The following is a 5,061-nucleotide window of genomic DNA, read 5'->3' as shown; positions in this document are numbered from 1 at the left end:
AACAACAGCAAAAGCTATTCCACCATGACACTAATAATTACTGGAACAGGTTGTCCTAGGAGACAGGCTTTTTTTGTCTTGGTCATGTAATTAATGATGACCTGTGGAATATATTGTTCATCTCTGGAGGGAGGGTAAGGTACAGAAAGGCTAGGTGAGGGGAAATCTGGTAAACATCCTTTAAGTGCAATAAAGAAAAAAGGATGACTCAGTCTTCATTCCAATTTCCATTCAAATACTCACATGATTTAAAAACACCTGGGGAAAAAAAGCAGAGACATGAATGACATGCTGTGCATACATAAGCAGATTAGATCAAGCTAATTTATTTTCTTTCTGTGTCAGAGAAATAGGTTTTGTGGATATATGAAGTGGGCTTTGACACATCTTATCTTTAATAGAGGATTTATCTCAATGTCATTTTTGTCGGCCAATTCAGGAATTACTAAAAGGTCTAGAGAGGAGGCACAGATGTTTAGAAAGTCTTTCTCAAACTAGCTTTCAGCAACTTAATGCCAAAACTGAGGGCGTCATTCCAGGACTCCTCCTTAGTTGTAGTATCAATCTATGCAATCAATAAAAACTTTAGGAATGAACATAGCATATGCTTATTAAACGCTATTTATGGCACCAGAGTGGGAGGAACACAATATACAGTGAAAATACCCAATTCAGAAGTATCCTGGCAAATTAGATATCTGATTTTTAGGGTAAAGTGATATTACAATTCAAGAAGCAAGCAAAAATCAATTGTAACAGAATTACAGAAAGATTATCACAACAGAATTATAAAAATTACAAGGTGCATACCCATCAACAATGTCATGCTATTGCAGCACAGGGTAAAGACCTCTTGTTCTGGGAGGCATTAACAGGCATGCAGCCTGTCAGGTACAGAATATAGCCCTTCAGTCTTATCCACCCTTGGAATGGCCTCAAGGCATTCTGTCTACAAATATACTTCAGTGAAAGGTATAAATTAGAAAGGTCACAAGGTTAACAAGGAGAGTCAAATGTATAAGAATAAGAATTTAAAGATAGGTGTTGGTTTATTCTATTTGAGGGAAGGAGGAGGGGAAAAGCCAGGTTGAACAAGTGGTGAAATAGTGCTGTTAAAAATATTAAAAAAGATATTGTGCTCTTCATCTTTACAATACTTCATCATGCTCATGATCGTTATAAGTGGGAATAACAAACTTGAAGTGGTCTATGGCAGTTTCCTGTTAGTCTGCAGAGAAGACTTTGTAAAGGTAACAATGATGAAATACAAGAGGCTGCCAACAGAAACTATGGAGTCTCCATCATTAGGAAACATTTGAGAGAAAAACAGGCAAGCATCCACCAGGACTGACATAGAATAAGAACAACTTAACCTTTCTAGTCATCTGATGGCACAAACAATCAAACAGTTAAGAAGAAACCCAAAGCATAGACATCAAAACTGGAGTTCTTGAGAAATTACTTCGGAGAACAAACTATGGAAGGCACCAGGTTGCTTTGAATATCAGAGTAACCAGGTTCTGTTTGAGTGTTCCTAAGGATGAGTGGGCAGGCACAGGAAATTAAACTTAGGGGAAAATACGTAGGACAACTAATGGGGAAGAAAATTTGCACTGAAGAATGTCGCTGTGAGCCTTGCCAGAAAGACACACAGAGTCCGGAGTTTGGGGAGATCACAGAGCAGCAGGGGAGAAATCCTCCTGCTTTGTTTATTGCTTCCTGTTATATACCTCTAGCAAGGTGACCATGGATTGGAGAGTGGCATTCCTACCTCTTAACCACATTAGTCAAGGAGGCTGTCATTCAACCTGTCCTTCTCTTGGAGAAGGCATTCAAAACAATGACAATATTTACAAACCACGATCTCCTGTTTACATTAACGAGCGTGAGAAGGTGCACCCTTCTACTTTAGTATGAACGCTCAGCAAACTAGGAAGATCTCATGGTGACAGTAGAAAATGCCTGATATAGGGTTAAGAACAGATTCTTGTCTATCGTTTCATGTGAAGTACAAACTCAACAGAAGAACAGAGGACTGAAAAATAAGATAGCTATCAAACTATATCATATATATTATCTATATATGTATATGTTATATAAATCTTCAACATCCGTGTTGCTCTCAGACTGAGAAATTAAGGCTCATTCTCTTTTCACTGTATAAGGCAAGAACTCATACACGCATCCAAAATAAATGGAGAAGAGCATAAGATATTTTCTTTTTGCTACTGAGATGGGAAAGTCCAGGAGAAATACCCAAGAAACTATTGTCCATCCCTTGATGATGTTACAAAGGCCTACTATTGAAAAAAGACAAAACCTAAATACACACCCAAATCCCAAAAAAGCACTCCAGTGGCTTGGAAGACTTCATTTACTCATATTGCATTTTATAATGTGCTTGGTAGCGGTTTTATAAAAAACTATCCCTTATGGATGGCATAAAGGGATATTACCTGAATGAGATTCTAATTTGAAGGAGTAAGAGAAGAACACGATCAAGTATTTTTGGTAGCTCAGAGGGGGAGAAAGGAGAATGAAGACTAAGGAGAAAAAATGTAGTCAGATAAAAATGTAAGGGACAGAAGACAAAAAAAAAAGGGGAGGGGGGGAGGGGGGACCCAAACTAATTGCCCATAATAGAAGCCATAGAACATGGAGAAAAGAGAACTCAACAAAAATGCACAGTATTTTAAAGCCAGGGCTGACTATACATTCCCAAATAAGAGCAGTTATAAGGAAGAAATGAAGAGATTCCTCTGAGTGTAAATTCAGTTTCATAACTTAACCTCTCATTTAGATAAACCAGTATGAAGTGAGCGTTAATCTCCTGTTTCAGTGAAAGAAGCAATCACGAGTTGAGATTACAGTTAGTTTCTCAGATTCTAAGAATTGTTTTTAACAGTATTGCCAGAACTGGAGACCAATATTCTTTTCCTTTAGTGTCTGAAATCCAAAAGTGTTGATGTGTACAAAAAGAAAAAGCATCTTTGGCCCAAGTCTACCAGTGTAAAAAGTTCCCCATCTTTATTTATGGGAGGCCAGTGTTAGATGAAATTGACCATAAACTACTTATTGCTGTTGCCAAAAAATGTCTGACAAACACTCCCACTGAGAAAAGAGAGTGCTTTTTTTCTACTACAAATATGGGATTTGCAAATTGAAAGCAAACCTGGAAAGATTTGTGGCTGCAGGCTCACTCTCTGGGGCATTTTGGCAAAACAAAACAGCTGAACAAAGTCCAGAACTAAATTAAATGCACGTCAGTCTGAGGAAACAGAAACATGTACACATCAACCACCAACTGTCCAATCTCAGATAAAAATACAAATGACAATTGTCAGAGCTATGGCTAAGAATGCAGAGAGTAATGAAGGCTGTGATCACAGTCCTGTTATCAATCTGAAGGATAGCAGCTGAGAGTAAATGAGGTTTGATCTAAGGGCACTGACGCAGTGCCTCTCAAAGCCTCTGGCTCTCGCCCCGAGCCAGCCCAGGCGCTGGGGCAAGGCGCAGTCCAGGGTCAGTCTGCGAGCTGCGCAGGCAGAGCTGACTCCTACGGGTTCTATGATCCCGAAGGAGCTTGTGAGGAAATGTTAAAGCAGCAAGGCAGAGGAAGGAAAGGAGGATCCAGCAGCAGAGAGTTTATTAGCTCAACTCCAAGCCCGGTTCTGGACCCAGATTCTGGTCTTACACAGGGTTTTAAGGGGAGCAGAGAAGGGGAGGAGGAGGGGGTGGGGTTGGCCGCCTCCAGCCAATGGTTTACAGTCTCTGGGGAGAACGGGGTGGGGGGAAAGGTGCTTCGGACCAATTAAAAAAAACTGGGAGGGGAAAACTAAAGGCGGGAAAGATGACTGACAATTAACTGATGAACACAGGTGCAGACTAAAAAATACCCCTCGTGAGGGAGAAGGAGAGGAACAAAGGAATATTAATTAGGGGGGGTAGGAGTACACAGAACTGAACTTTTACAGATAACCAAACCTTACATAAAACAGCAAATTCAAAAACATGCACCACCACAGGGCACAAGATGGCAGTTCCAGAAGGAATAAAGTCTAAAGACTTTCTTCCTCATTGAGATAGACCAAAAGCTCCTTTAAACTTTGTCTAAAAATGGTCACTCCCAAATCTGAAATAATATAGGGACTCATGAAGCCATAGGCTGTAACTAGACCATTATGTTTGATTCTGGCCAATTATTTCTATTCACCTATGATGTAGACATTTCATTTTCATATTAGTTATACTTTTCAACTTACCTTATCCATTGAGATCTGTTTGGTTATTTTTTTAAAGTCTATAATGTCAAGCCTGATAGCTTCATTTGTTACCCCTAGCCTCTTGCATTGGGAAGTTCTGTGAATGACCATTCCTTACATGGCAGTGTATCAGCTTTCAGCTGATGCTCCTCTTTTCTCTTGACACATTAAACAGTCTACTCAATTTGTCTCAAACCTCTCAATATCTCTGCTGCTCTTATCTTGTCTTTTTTATTCTATTATCTCCTTTTCAAGGTGGGATAACAAGAATGCCTTATGGTGTTTGAGAAACACCATTATTTATACAGCTGTATAGGACTTTAAGTTCTGCTTCCTGCTCCTTTACTAGTCGAAAGGAATCTGTGTGCTTTCCAGGATTGTCTTTGAGAATTGACCAGCTCTTATTCCTGCATAATGACAATTCATTCAAATGTCACCACTCAGTATACAGAATTATTTTGCACTTACTCATTTACTTTCTGTGAAAGCAATTTATTGGAAAAAAAAAAAAAAAAAGGGAATGTAAACCAAAAAACAAGATAAGAAGGAGACAAGAAAGTCTTCCTTCTCCCTTGTTGGCCAAAAAACTACTGCAGATGTCTCAAACTGAAGAAATTAAGCTTTGGATCAATTGCAAAATATAACTAAAAAAACCAAATACCTCTGAAATTGTGTTGTTACCTCCAAACCAAAGATCTCTAAAGTAAAGTAAATTTCTATTTTAGACAGAAACAATCCCATCTCAAAACAAAAGGAGCCCTTAGATTATTACTTGAACTCTCCCACCATAACCTTACCA

This window comes from Prinia subflava, chromosome 1 (genome assembly GCF_021018805.1).
Source record: "Prinia subflava isolate CZ2003 ecotype Zambia chromosome 1, Cam_Psub_1.2, whole genome shotgun sequence".
Classification (NCBI taxonomy): domain Eukaryota; kingdom Metazoa; phylum Chordata; class Aves; order Passeriformes; family Cisticolidae; genus Prinia; species Prinia subflava.
The sequence above is the reverse complement of the archived record's forward strand: the minus strand, read 5'-3'. Positions refer to the sequence as shown.